The following is a 15627-nucleotide window of genomic DNA, read 5'->3' on the forward strand; positions in this document are numbered from 1 at the left end:
AAGCATGTGAAGTTTTGAAACTCTTGTCCTTCAGAGAGTCCAGGAAACAAAAGAACAGGATAAGGGCTGCCAGGGTGATTTGAGGGAGTCGAAGGAAAGTAGAAGGGACAGATATAATCACCACTGTGATTGTCCCTCTGCCTAACCTGTGAAGAAATCCACTCACTCTACGGACATAGGAGGAAAACCAGGCTGAACACAGTTTTCTGTGAAAAGCCACCATGCCAACGAGAGCCCACAGAAGTTTTTGCCTCCTCCAGCAGAAAATTCAGGACACGGCACAGACATCGGACAGAGTCTACCCACCACCATTTAGTTTAAAATGTTCAACAGATGCATTTTCCAGAAGAACATACTTACAAACTTTCTACAGACATTATGCTGAAGACCTAGTTTCAGTACCATAACAGGGTGGAGCGGGGTGGGGTGGTGGTGTAAAGGCCTAAGGATTAAGTGTCCCTGCTGCTTGATGGGATTTCAGCTGCTTTGAGCTTAATAAAGAGCAACTGCTTAGGATGACCTGGGAGAAACCTGCATTTGTTATCTTGCACATGACTTTTCTTCAAACATTTACATCACAGATCTATATTACTGCTGAGACCGCAGGGACATTTCAGGAACTCTGCCCTGAGCCCCTCTGTCCAAACAAACTGCCTGGTTATACGCAAATCATACAAGTCTTAAACTCAAGTGTTGCCCATCAGCGACTATGAAACATATGGCTCCTTTTTCTCTCTACAAAAGGTATTTCTCTCTTCCCTCTTTCAAAGGAAGAGGCTTCTGGGCTTTGAAACTGTTAGGAAATCATCATCCTGTAATCTAGTTAGCAGCATACCCAACCCGCTGCAGGGATGTTAATGCGATGGCACACTTCCCTCTCCTCCACATCCAAAGGACACTCATGGGACAGATAACACAGATAAAGGCACTTAGAAGTTCTTCAAAGCTAAAAAGTTGTGGGCTTCGTTCTGTAACTTCCCATAAGCATTCAGCTCATTCCTTCCTTTGGGCTGCCCAAAACAGGAGGTACAAACAACTTAAGTAAAATTGCAACACAATTAACAGAAAGGTAGTCCCAGTCCTAAGCTTTCCACATCACTAGTGGGCTTTCAAGATGTTTCCCTGCATCCTCTCGCTGTTCCTACTGCTGGCTTGTCAGGTTATGTACCGTGGATTTAAGGTTGAATTTAATATTTAATTAATTATCAAAACCTGGAGTTATTTTTTTCCTCTAAGGGTAAAAACCATCAAAGATGGACTCCAATTATGATTTGTTTCCTCATGCCAAGTGATTTTATGCTATCTTCATGGTGTGGGTGATCTGCCTTCAGATTTTTTGAATGCTATGTTGGGGTTGAAGGTTTAGAAAAATGTTACAACTTGCTCCAGAATTAAAACAGTTTTACTTTTTAGTAACATAGACTTGGGTATTACTTGTAATCTCAGCAAGAGGCAATTTTCAAATCAAGAGTGTTATATTTTTAAGGTTATGGTGCTATTTGGAGATAATACTATATAGTACACCCAAGTTTGCTTCTAGGTTTCAATTACCAGCAAAATATATTTCACAGGACTTGCAAAAACCTTCTCATGCTTTCCTTCTTTATCTCCCACAGTGTAACTCTTTGCTAGGGGAATTGTCAGTTCATAGTTAACAGCATATAAGTTCTCACATTGTGAAGACCCAGCTGTCATTTATGCTAAATGCTCACAAAAAGCTCAAGTTGTTTTTCTCCTTAGAACTGTCTAACAAGTGCTGGCTTGGACTGTAAAGTTGTAACAAAAGCATTTCCATTAATACTAGTTTCCTGAAACTGTTATTTTCATTGTCAACACATTTGTTATTTTCTTCATTCATAAAATTTTAATGAACAGCCAAAGTCTTGTGGGTGGACTAGAAAAAAGTAGCACAGTATCAGTTCATCTAGTGTAACAGAGAAAATGTAAAAATAAATGACCAACTCATCCCTGTTTTTAAGCAATCATTACCACAGAATTAGCAAATACTGTTAACTAAAACCACCTTGTACATTGGATATAAGCGGGCTGAATTCCCTTTAAAAATAAATTTCAAATAATTTTAAAAAGTAGGTCCAAATAATTTTAAAAAAGCATCTCCAAACAAAACCAGATGGAAAGGCCCTATTGTCTCATTTTCCCTGGTTTAAAGCAATGAAACTCCACTGATAATCAATGAAGATGTTCTAGTTTGTATTCATGTAAACGAAAGAAGAACCTGCACATCCCACTGTGAATTCAATGACAAATAAACACACAAAGCAATAGATTAAAGACTCCCAATTGAATATGGGACTAATTTAACAAAGCATCTATCCAGCAATTCACTGATTAGTTTCATCATTCATCTAAGTAGAAATAAATCATTGTCATCAGTTAAGAGAACATTACAGAGTACTAATATAATATAATTTGGTTTAGATAATGCTACTCTAATTCACTTTGATTTCACTGTTAGGTTGTTAATGCATTGATTTTTGCCCACTCCCTGCCAAAGGCTTTAATCAGTAACCAAGTCCTTACTGGGAAAACAGGAAAAATTACAGTATTCAGCCTGTGATTTAATGCTGAAGATGTCAAAAACACTGAAAACACTGAGAACATAAATTAGAATAAAATGTTTTTCTAAATAAGCATTTTGATTTGCAAGAGATGCTGAGATTTTACTGTCCCTTTTGAGACAGCAGCATCCTGATGAGAAGGGCATTGTTCTACTGATTTTCCTAAGGAGCCAGCAAAATCCTGAGAGTTAATGAGAAGCCAAATTCAGTTCTTAATAAAACATTTTCTTGCACATTTCCATAAGGATGCAGCTGGCACTCTGTCAGACACAGGTAACACGGCCTTGGTTTTTTATGCTGTCAGATATGGCAGGGTGGCAAATGCATCTTCTTCACTGTTTACAAGACATCTTCGGTCTGATGGGCCTTTTGTTCCTCCCACAGAGCTGTCAAGACATGACAGCTTGATGGCAACCAGATCCAAAAAAACAATGTCAGGGATGGCCTATTCTCTGTAAGGGAATGTGGAGGGTGGCTGTGGTTCCCTGCATTTGAGGGAATTCAGTCTCCTCAGCCAGAGGACAGAGACTGGGAGAACGACCCCCCCACAATCCAGGAGACAGTCAGTGACCTACTGCATCACATAGACATACACAAGTCTATGGGACCGGATGGGATACACCCGAGGGTGCTGAAGGAGCTGGCTGGGGTGCTCACCAAGCCGCTTTCCATCATTTACCAGCAGTCCTGGCTGACCGGGGAGGTCCCGACAGATTGGAAATTGGCCAATGTGACACCCATCTATAAGAAAGGTCGGAAGGATGATCCGGGAAATTACAGGCCTGTCAGCTTGACTTCAGTGCCCGGGAAGCTGATGGAGCAGCTCATCCAGAGTACCATCATACAACACATGCGGGACAACCAGATGATCAGGCCCAGTCAGCATGGGTTTATGAAAGGCAGGTCCTGCTTGACAAACCTGATCTCCTTCTATGACAGAGTGACCTGCTTATTGGATGAGGGAAAGGCTGTGGATGTAGTTTACCTTGACTTTAGCAAGGCCTTTGACCCCGTTTCCCACAGCATTCTCCTGGCAAAACTGGCTGCTCGAGGCTTGGATGATTGCACGCTTTGCTGGGTAAAAAACTGGCTGGATGGCCGGGCCCAAAGACTTGTGGTGAACGGAGTTAAATCCAGTTAGCGGCCGGTCATGAGTGGTGTCCCCCAGGGCTCGGTTTTGGGGCCACTCCTGTTTCACATCTTTATTGATGATCTCGACGAGGGGATCGAGTGCACCCTCAGTAAGTTTGCAGACGACACCAAGCTGGGTGGGAGTGTTGATCTGCTCGAGGGTAGGGAGGCTCTGCAGAGAGATCTGGACAGGCTGGAGCGATGGGCTAAGGCCAACTGGAGGAGTTTCAATAAGGCCAAATGCCGGGTGCTGCACTTGGGCCACAACAACCCCCAGCAGTGCTACAGGCTTGGGGAGGAGTGGCTGGAGAGCTGCCAGTCAGAGAGGGACCTGGGGGTGTTGATTGACAGCAGGCTGAACATGAGCCAGCAGTGTGCCCAGGTGGCCAAGAAGGCCAATGGCATCCTGGCCTGTATCAGAAATAGCGTGGCCAGCAGGGACAGGGAAGGGATCTTACCCCTGTACTTGGCACTGGTGAGGCCGCACCTCGATTCCTGTGTTCAGTTTTGGGCCCCTCGCTACAAAAAGGACATTGAATTACTCGAGCGTGTCCAGAGAAGGGCAACGAAGCTGGTGAAGGGTCTGGAGCACATGTCGTACGAGGAGCGGCTGAGGGAACTGGGGGTGTTTAGTCTGGAGAAGAGGAGGCTGAGGGGAGACCTCATCGCCCTCTACAACTACCTGCAAGGAGGTTGCAGAGAGCTGGGGATGAGTCTCTTTAACCAAGTAACAAGCGATAGGACAAGGGGTAATGGCCTCAAGTTGCGCCAGGGAAGGTTTAGACTAGATATTAGGAAGTATTTCTTTACAGAACGGGTAGTCAGGCGTTGGAAGGGGCTGCCCAGGGAGGTGGTGGAGTCCCCATCCCTGGAGCTGTTCAAGCGGCGGGTTGACATAGCACTGAGGGATATGGTGTAGCTGGGATCTGTCAGTGCTAGGTTAATGGTTGGACTAGATGATCTTCAAGGTCCCTTCCAACCTAAAGGATTCTGTGATTTCTTTCACTCTCCTCCACCAAACAGCTCCAGTCCAGCCCTGACCCGGGGACAGGAGCCCAGAGCAAGGAGCAACTACTGCTGGCAAGGTAATAAGTATCACAGAGGTCAGGAGGGGCTGCTCCTCCTGAGAAAGAGAGGAGCCCACCTCCTACACTAAGCCACCACAGGGAGACAACTGACGTCCTTCTTTCTATCCTTTAGAAGTAATTGTTATTTTCTCGGGAAAATAACTGGTTTCACCCATAAAATGCTTAGGGTTGGGGTTTGGGGTTTTTTTAAGTGAAAAATGAAAATTTTGAAAAATAAAAAAATGGACTTATTTTTCAGGAAGATTTCCTTTAAAATCGGGTGCACTGTTATCTAAAAGGCCTTGCATGTAGTAATTCATAACTTCAGACATTTTCTATCATAAATCTGTTTTCAGCCCAGCCTTTCTGTTTGTAGTTAGTGATTGTAATAACTGTACAAAGTTTGAAATGCATCTAAAATTTAACAATAATTTAGAAATCATTTTGTATAGAGAAACAGAAGAAACATGGATTAGAATGAAAGTGTCTTGACAGGTGGAAAGGGAGAAAATCTTTATCATAAATCTTGAGCGAATGTTGTGGGCTGGAAGATGCATGCATTTTAACATACCGAGAAACCACACTGATATTCTGCTGGCACATTTACTGAATGCCATGTAATTTCTAAATTGTTTTGTGTTCACGCAAAGCTGTGTTAAAAAAGCACATAGCTGTATTTTGCATGCACAAAATCTGTCAGAATCACAATGTACGTTCCACTGAGACTTGCTAAATGTGTGTGTTAGCTTTAACTCGTACAAAATTCTCTATATTCCACTAATATGTGAAATAATGTGTGGAATGTTAAGCAAGAAGCAAGCCAAAAACCTTGCCTCTATTGTACTGCTACCACAAAGCAGAGGGATAGGTATAAGCACACTTATAGTCATTTTATGGAACAGAACAGAATGGAGCCCCCGCCAGACTGATCCCAGGTATGCAGCACACTGCCTCTCTATGTATGCTAATTATGAATATCAGTAGATAAGCTGAGCATGGTTTTTCAAATTCTGGACTCAGATACTACCAAATCCCAATATTTGATTACAAAGCAATTATTACAGGAAGAAACTGTGACAGTGACTGACTATGCAATCCCTCTAGGAGGTAAGACAGATATCTTAAAATGAACCTCCAGCTACCTTCTTCAGCTTCTTCTTTTTAGGAGTTTCCTTGCTCCACAGAGTTACTACCAACTAACAAATTTTGAAACCTGAAGCTCACTGCTTGCACAAAAGAGAAGTGGTCCAGGTGGAGTAAGCTTCTCCGTAGTACTATGCAAACGTGTCTCAGTCATGACAGCAGTGTTTTTATCAAGGATTGAAGTGGAATTAAACATTCAAGCTCACATAAACTTTGTGCCCTTCACAAATATGTACTTCAGGCGGTATTATTTTTCATGAGATTACTATCTCATTAAATATTTATACAGGGACACAGGACTGCAAAAGACCACTTAGGAGACTGAACACATTGCTCTGCTGCTGCATGAAACCCTCTTAACCCAAAAGGATACATGGGATATTAACTGCTGAGCAACCCCACACAAAAGAGAGAACACTTTGCCACATAGCTGCATATTCACAAAAAACATGGGAGTACCAGTAACTAGCCGGCAGTGACTTTTAGTTCAAGCTGTACTTTAAGTAGAAACTTCAAAACAGTGTGCTCTCTAATAGCCTTCCACCCAGCATGAAGTCACTGCAAGTGAGTACTTGCCATGAATTAAAAGAACATTTCAAATAGCTAATGTGGCATTGAATTCAATGGAATCAGCCTTCATACAGCGTGGGGATTATGACAACAACAACAACAAAAAAATCAAGTCTGGAGACTGTAACGGTTTATCTTAGAAAACAGACTATTGATGGTATATCATAAACTGTATTTTAAACAATGAATGCTCTTGGAACGTGAAGGGAATCCTCCATTGTAAGACAAGAGGCATTAATGGGTGGGAAGTTCCAAAGTTCTGGAAGATTTCTGGATCCAAACTTTATGACCTGCAATGCACAAGGACCTCAAACTTTGGATTAAAAATGTTTAAAAGGAAGAATTGTTTCACAATTAATTAAGAAAGGAACTCAGCCTACTGGGGGTGGGAAGCTTGTCTCTTATCCTGGAAGATGTTATAGCTTCCCACATTTCCACAATTGGGAGGCCTCAAGAAGGACTTGAGCTTCCTTCCAAATAGCCACATTTAGATGTTCCATGGAGCAATCCAGTCCCATGTAAACTGTACAAAATGTAAAAATAATATACACATTCCTTGAGAAACAGCTTGACCAGAATTTGTAAATAACTGCCTCTGTTGGCTTCCCTAACCACAATCTCATACACTTGAATAACTCAATTTTTTCTTTCATCCTGTGTGATAAGAAGGATAAACTTTGATTCATAGGTCAAATCACTAAACTCTGCCAACAGTCACAGAAACACTCGGCAAATCCTTCCTTTTACCTGACCACCTGACAGCACCAGATGCCACAATGAGCTTAGAGGAAAACACCATCCATTGTATGGGATTCTCAGCCCTGCTCTGCTTTGCCAGCACCTCTGGAGGGAGGTACACAACACAATCCCACTTAGATTTCAACTGACTCAGACTTAAACACTCACCTTGTACAATATTTACACACCAGGCAGCAATTCATCTCCCGGTTCACCGGCACTTGATGGCAGAAAAGACATGCTGACACACCAGGTATTCCAGTGGTTATTTAATACTGCACTGCACTGAACGCTTAGCAGCAAACCCTTATCTTCTGGGCTTAGAGATCTAATTTTCAGATGCTGCTTTGGAACAGTTTCCCCATCCTCCACTTTCTTCCTGTTCCTTTCTTAATCTGCTTCAAGTGTGAGCAGAAGAGAAAAAGCCTCGTATATCAAACTGTATATGCCAGGGTTGCATTGATACAATGCTCTAAGCTTAAGTCAAAAAAAGTGCATCAAAACATTTCGGAGTTTTGACTAGATGTTTCATGGAAACAAGGGTAAGCACAAAGCATCACTTCAGGGGGCAAAACTACTTTAAGGTCATACAAGAGAAGTTACTATTTTATAAGAGTTATTCTGCAGGCCTGGGAAAACGTAGTATAAAGTTTTAATTAATCTCCTGTGTTGCAGCATACAATTTTCTAGCTGAGGAAGTTAGTGTGTATAGGCACACATTTTAACTTTTAGATTTTGTTAAAGAACTACTATATTCCAGTTAGAGAAATGTAGGCAGAAACCAAATAATATGATTGTTCAGTGACAAAGTCCTCAAACTCTGACTCTACCTTTTCCCTCAGTGATTTCAGGATGGAAGAACAGTAACAAACTGAAACCAAAACAGAATAGGGAAAATTGCAGGGTATCTGCTTCCTTATGCCTGGTGTAGGAATAAGCAGACAACATACTCTCATGCTGAATTATTCTCTTGTGGGAGCGTGGGACAATACACAGTCAGCAAATATCGGAAGATTTCTGGAAATTTTGCAAGACCCACTATTGTTCGGTAAGGGGTACTATTCACTTATTTTCCCAGCTTTACAAAGGCTTTCTCCACACAGTTTCATATATGTGTAAGGTTATTACCAGGATGAATCCACAATCAAACACACAGTTCCTAAGCATTTTAAGAACAATCCTAACCCTGCAGAAGTGATGCAGGATGAATGTTTCTACAATCGCATGAGCAGAATACAAATAATTGTGAAATACAACAATAGCCTGCATTGAACATGGGCAGGGGTAGGAAAGAGAGCACGCAGGAGGACTCTGAAAAAGGTGTCTGGAGACCCATCTGCATGAATGTGGCTGATTTACTAAGAAGCTCATCCAGCTATAGAAACACAAATTTCTCTAAAATCTTATTAGTAGCACACAGTATATGCAATAAACAAGGTTAGTTTCAGCTCATAAAAAATATAAAGGGCTTCCAATTCTACTTGTATAAAAGACAATAACAAAATAACAAAAGAATGGCTCTCTGAATTCCTGAGGGCCCTCTGATCCCACTGATATGAATAAGGAGCTGCAGTAAAGGAAATTGATCAACTTATACAGGCATCAAAATGTGGATTTAGCTATCATGCGATAAATACCAAAATTCAAAGCTTTGGCTTTTATTTTTTAGGCTGTCTTAAAAGCAATACACTTCCATTTAGCTAGTATATTAAACAATAAGCTTCTACAAGGAAGAGATCCACTAATCAAAAAATGTTTCTTGCCTTTGCTTTACCTCTAAACAGTTCAGATGAATCAGTGATGCCTCTTGAGAATCACTAGTTTAAAAGACATCAAAGACAACTAGCAAGGATTGATCTCTCTAGGAAATTTGCAATTAGAGTTTGAGTGGAGTTTAAACACTGAGATTGGTTTCTGGCAGCATGGAAGCACTGATGACTTCCTTTAATACTTGCATATGTGTCTTTTTTTCTCTATTAATGAGAAAAAATAAGCCTCTTAAGAAAGCTCCACTTATAGATAAGGAACTATTTTAAGACAAATTTTAGACTTTGAAAATCCCAAATTTTACAATACAGATGCCAATTTATTTACTGCTCTTTCTTATTGTGAAGCCCAAACAATTCCCTCTGATTCCAGCTAGGTAAATGTAGATAAACAGCAAAGGGAACCACAACACAGAAAGGTAAGCTAGGAAACATTTTAGGGGCTCTGGTGTTTCTAGGTGTTTAGAGTACTTTATCAGTAGTGATTGGATGAAAAAGACTTATGATATTGGGCCACCCAGAAACATTTTAAAAAATCCAACATATAATATCATGTTACAGATACAGTGGGTTCATTCAAATGCACTGCTGAATTGGATGAAACAATGGCATGAATCCAGAGAAATGAGCAATCACTTTTTTTCCCCCCTCCCATAGCACACAGTCAAACCAAATACATAAAATACACTAAAGAAATAAGAAACAGTTTGAGAAATCAACAAACGTACCCAGCTCCAAAGAGCCATTATATCTGGGCCAGGACAGGAACCTGTATCTATCATCCACAAACCTAGATAACATGTGAGTTGGCTCACGTAACTAACAACACAAGAAAAGTCGACCCAAAAACGTTGAAAAGCAAATAATAGTATGCAACGAAAACAACGCAAAGAATTTTAAGGACTGCATGTAAAGCAAGGGTATAGATCTTCATTTAAAGTACTATTTTTCATTAGGGCAGTAATGTAGAGGCAAGGTTAAAAGACGTTTCTGAAAAGTAAAAAAGGTGGTTAGCAGCATAATAGGATTTACATATAATGAGTGACTACCAAATTGTTTAAAAAGGAATGTTTACCAAACAAGGAAGCAATTGGAGGAAAGTGGAGTGCCATGTAATGTCATGTCTAAAGGCTATGAAAACAGAAGTTTAGAAGTCCAGAGAGGCAGAGGGGAAAAGCTGTTGCAATTACAGAATCCATGAAGTTTCCATACACTACTTTTTTTTTCCCCGTAATGAAAACAAAACTCCTTTAAAATGTATTTTCACATAGAGACATGAGTGTAATTCATGAGCTTGTTTGAATAACTTATCGTAAAGTGATTCGTGTTTACTTATCATAAACAGTGATCACTTCTATATCAATAATAAAACATTTCATTATATAACAGTGTAGGTTCCCCAAAAAAAGCAAACAGAAAGTGTCGCTTGTTGCAAGCCAACACAAGACTTCATTTGGGGCTAGCTCCTCTACTGAGAGCATAGCAAAACAGATAGGCTAGGTAAGCTTCAGGGACTAAACCCAGCCTAAGACTGAAGTCTCAAGTAGTGCAGTTTACACATCAGAATCTGAAAATTGTAAGTCTAGTTAAATTGCGCAGACTGAGGCAACTGCAAACCTACTGAAAGGCAATACAGAACAAAATTAATTTCACATGAACACCGTTTTTCACTGGCTTGGTTTTAGCACCATATAATTCAGGTAACCTAGTCCAACTTCCTGCTCCAGGCAGGGTCACCCGTGAAAAACTGGTCACTATCGGCTGTTCCTTACGTGGTGCAGTGTCTCTGCATCAGCCGGACAGCCCCTGACTGTACCCTGCCGGGCTGTTCCGCCGCCCGCCCTGCCCGCGCCCCAGGACCCTGGTCAGCTCCGGGCCGCCGCCGCCGCTCCCCCGGCCCCGCCGGCGGCTGTAAACCCGCAGGAACGGTCCAAGTACTAGCCGAGATTATTTCAGTTTACATAAGGGGAAGCGCTAGCCTTTGGGTCCGGTTTACCCTTGAAGAATTACAGCAATAACGAACTGTGTGCCTCTGTCAGACGGTGCTTAATACTTTTTCATACCTTCATTATCCTCTTGCTCTGAGCAAATACAGCCCCTGTATCCTTGATAGCCCATTTTTGTCACATCTTGTTCATGTCATTCACATTCTGCTTTCCATTCCGTTTGGTCAGAAAAAAAAAAAATAAAAATCTCTTAGAGGTATAGTTGCATTCACTGAGTAAAGAAATTTAAAAAATGATGTGTTGTCCTCTGTTAGAGGTTGCAATTTGGAGAAGACAATGTCTGAAGTTTTAATAAACTCCTCTGACAGCTGAACCATGGAAATCAGAGTAGCCACTAAGACATCATGTTCTTTTTTTTTTTCATTTTAAGATATTGTTAAGATACCTGACAAATAGTTTTTCAGCTTTCTATTAAACTAAAACTAACTTTATTTTTCATTAAAAGCTGTTCCCAAACGAAAAGCAAATCCAGGGCAAACTAATGAACACCAAGATGACTCACTCAGCAGGAAGCTATGAACATAACAAGAATACACTGGATGGATTACTCCCTGACTTCTAAGCACTACAGACCAGCAAGCTACTCATGGTCTGGAGGACCTTCCCTCCACTTAGTTTTTTGGGGCCTGCTTCAGTCCCTTTCAAACACTTGGCTGGGGAGAGAAGTTTCCTAACAGTAAACATTGGAGCCTTGCAACTTGGAAGAGGACAGCAGTAAAAGAGCAAAGGACTTGGGAGTTTATCAGCGGAGAACATCTGGGTCCCCAATAGGGATGACAGGTCACTAACTAGTCTCATGCTGAACCCACACCCAGTACTGACTAACATATAATACTAACATTCAAACGTGACAGATGAACATAACCTCCATACAGCATTTTTAAACACATATCCATGCCAGACTTGTTTCTCTGGCTAAGAAAACCACTCCACTCTGCCTCTTATACTCATTGTACTGTTTTAGTTTTCATCCTTTTACAAAGAAAACTGTCTTGTCTGATTTTGATACTCTCCAAATTTAATCCTCCAACTTTTCCTTTAGCTTTCTTTATTCACATGAGGAATCTAATGGAAAAAGACAGTCACAGGCTGGTTGTTGGCTTTCGATAAGACATGTAACTGTGTCCTCTAGCTTCATCTTCCACAAGTATCTCTAAATTTATTTTTAGCGCTCTCTCAGACAGTCAATTAAAGAGAGATATTCAAGTGGTGTTGCTCTCCACTCATGTCTGGATAGCCTTTAAAGGGCAGACTTAGAAAAAAAAAGATTGCAAAATGACATTGTGAATGTTGTACATTATATTCCTTCTCAATTGTATGCAGCTAAAAAATGTCATACTTAAAACACAAAAGATGCTTTTTCCCCTAGGGATGTAATCTCTCAAAATATGACCTGTGATTAGAAAGTCAGATTAGGGACTTTTCTCTTTTTGTATTTTTGCCATCACTAGTAAAGATTCTGCACAAGTGGACCACTTAGGTCTTTCATTTTTGTGCTGGTCTCCTGACAACGCTATTCATGATACCTAAAAACAAAAGACTATTAGACCATTCCACTGTAACAACCAAGTTAACAACAATACTGTGCTTTTTTCCAGTAAATGAGTGTAATGACTTCAGAATATGCAGAGAACAAGTAGATTAAATAAATTCTTTTTAACAGCATCCCTCTTCTAATTACATTTTCATGCCCTTCAACATAGATATGTACTCTTTTCTCCAGGAACAAACGTGATGCTTGTCTCGGATTGACATAGCCTAAATTTTCTCACCTTTTTTACTCAGCTTCTCCTTTGCTTTAGCAAGGCATGGCACGTTTGGTATTTACCTTCATGGTTTCTACCGCCAACACAGACAAGTTGGCCTGGTACATGTAAAACACCCATAATAAAGCTTACCTGTCTGGTACATCTTCAAAGTATATAGTCAAAAGCTATGGCTGGTGTAACTGTACCATGAGCCTTTCGCATGCCCACCCACAGAAGGCAGCTATTTGCCGAACCATAACAAGCCAACGCAGAAGAGCACCTGGGCACAGAGGCCATGGCATATGCGGTAGCACTAACATCCTGCAACCACATATGGCATGATAGTTGCAATGGTCATAATCCAGCCTGGAAACCAGAGCTGGAAGACACATTTGTGACCGGTCTCATGCTGTCACACCGAGAAGAGTACTTTCTGAGAAGCAGCTTTATCAAAGACAGATTGCACTTGTTTTGAGGGCAGGAGGCTACGAGCAAGGAAAAGAGGAAGTGAAGGGCTCTTGCACTGTCCCCTGTCAAAAATACTGCTGATACCACGAAACTTTACTTCTGTTATCAACTATGCTTGTCCTCCAGATTAACACCACTTCTTTGGTGTGAAATAAGATCAGTTGGGCTGTCATCTTTGTTAAAGGCTAGTGTGGAGATAGCCTGGATGCCCATAATAAGTTCACTAAATCAGAGGCCTCTTGTGGGGAGGATAGTAAAAACCTACTGGTCCTTCTTGAGCTGGAGTAAGAGACCTGCAGGCTTTGATGACAGAAAAGGCAACCTGGAAATAAAGATAAGGGTCCAGCACAAGAATGGTACCCCCTCAGCCCCTTGGATGTCTAGCAGAGTAACAGCGCTACATAAAACTGCCTAAAGAGTCTGATAATAGGGATCAGTCTTACTGCACAGAAGTTCACACACGTAATATCTTCTTTTCTTTCCCTTCAAAATCACATTGGTTCATTTCAGAGTTAAATCCCAAAGTGAAACCTTACCAGACTACTGAGTTTCATTGAGTTTTTGTGTGAAAATCTTGGAAGCCTGTGAAATTCATAATCTTTCATAAATTAAATCAAGATTCAGCTGAAAAGTTCATAGATACTAATGAATTAATGGCCTGCATTTTTTTGTTCACAACAAAGTCTAGTTGCAAAGCTTCCATTTAAGCAGTGAAAATTTTCACCAAGATTTCATTAAGCCTGAAGAAGATACTTGTACATACCACTGACTGGCAGATACTGCACTCCAAATATTGCAGTGAAGTGAAGAGGAGGTTGTTTTACAACACCGTGCTAAAGATAAATTAGCAATGATTCTACATTAGAATTCAAAATGGGCAAGTCTTTCACATTAATTTTGGCAAAGCAGTGGGTCACAGGCTACAATATTTTGTTTAAATCATTTCTCCCACTCCTACTTAAAATTCAGACATCCAAACTCACTACATCAAAGAAATGCTACAGCTCCATTGAACTTGCAATGATTGATATGTAATGGGACTCTACACAGAACCACGAGCTTGCTGCATACTCCAAGATCTCATCCCACAACAGAACAAAACCCACATGCTTCAGGGTAGGAGCCATACTCTGTCAGGTCATCCAGGGGTTGAGGTGAAACACCTCCTCAGACCTCTGAAGCCTCAGATGTTACGAATGATGCTCATCTCCAGCGTCACATTCCCCTGCTGTGGTGTGATCAATATACGAGTTAGTAATTCTCTCCTGCTTTAGGACTTTTTATCCCAAGTGCAGTTGCCCGATAAGCACACAGGTTGTTAAAGAGAGAGAGAAGCTGCAGTGTGACTCCTGCCACAGTCTTGTGCCCAGAGAAACCCCATGAAATGCCACTCCACATGGGGCTGCAGCCTCACCTCCCAGAAACCTCTCACGAATACTGCACACAGTCACATCCACAAGCACCTCAGCCTCTTCCCACTGAGTGGCCCAGGGAATAGCTCCACAGAGTTTCATATATTGGGTCAGCAAAAGGTGAAGAGATACCCTTTCCAAGAGCATTGCATAGCAGAATGCAAGCGGTCAGCACTCAGCATTCCTCCCTTTCTCTCTGCTGCCATGCACAAGAAAGCATTCAACAATAAAGAGACACAGGCAGAGAGATAGAAAGAAAGGTTTTAGCTGAGGCCTGTAGATCTGGCTGATATGAAGGACAGACATCTAATGCAAAAGCTCATGCAGTCAGAAAAAAGAAGTCTGTAGTTCCCAACCAGAAGCACATGTACATATGGAGAAATATCAAGACATAACATGGAGAGATACAATATTGTCAGTTACTTCCAAAGTGCTGAAAGATGTAATTTTATATTCATATATGTCATACATATATACCTATAAAGCAAGAGTATAATGACAAAAATGCAATTATAGACTGTAATGGCTGGGAATAAACATTACATAGGGAAAACTACAATGAATCAAGCTAAAACAACAAGCTCCATAAATGAATGAAAAAAGTATTGCAATGATTATTGACCCAGCAAATGAGGTAATAACCTACACAGCTGATCGGACACCCAAGAGATCCCACCTTGCATTGTCTCTAAACACTGATGTAATTTATATCCATTTGCACAGCCAGAGTGGTGCTTTAAAGAACCTAAAGCACAAAAGTAAAGCTCAGTCATTCAATTAACAGTCCAAGCAGCTGCGGGGATAGAAATGGAAATATTTTCTCCACAAAAACCTGTATTTTCCATAGTAAATTTTAAATTTAGGATAATGGCTAGCATTTCTCAATATTCTGATTGCAATCAGGATGTGTGTTATATTTAATTTGTGTTTTGGTTGTTCACACATTTCAATGATTTGGCAAGGTAATACATTTTATGTCTTGTCTGCATTGTAGACCTA

The 15627-nt window shown here is 40.9% G+C and overlaps 1 protein-coding gene across 3 annotated transcripts in view; it reads right to left on the minus strand.

The window, feature by feature from the left end:
* Nucleotides 1-15627, minus strand: part of ST8SIA1 (ST8 alpha-N-acetyl-neuraminide alpha-2,8-sialyltransferase 1) — a 146865-nt gene that overhangs the window by 79000 nt on the left and 52238 nt on the right. The gene's annotated exons all lie outside the window — the stretch shown is intronic.

This window comes from Strix uralensis, chromosome 5, assembly GCF_047716275.1.
Source record: "Strix uralensis isolate ZFMK-TIS-50842 chromosome 5, bStrUra1, whole genome shotgun sequence".
Taxonomy (NCBI): Eukaryota; Metazoa; Chordata; class Aves; order Strigiformes; family Strigidae; genus Strix; species Strix uralensis.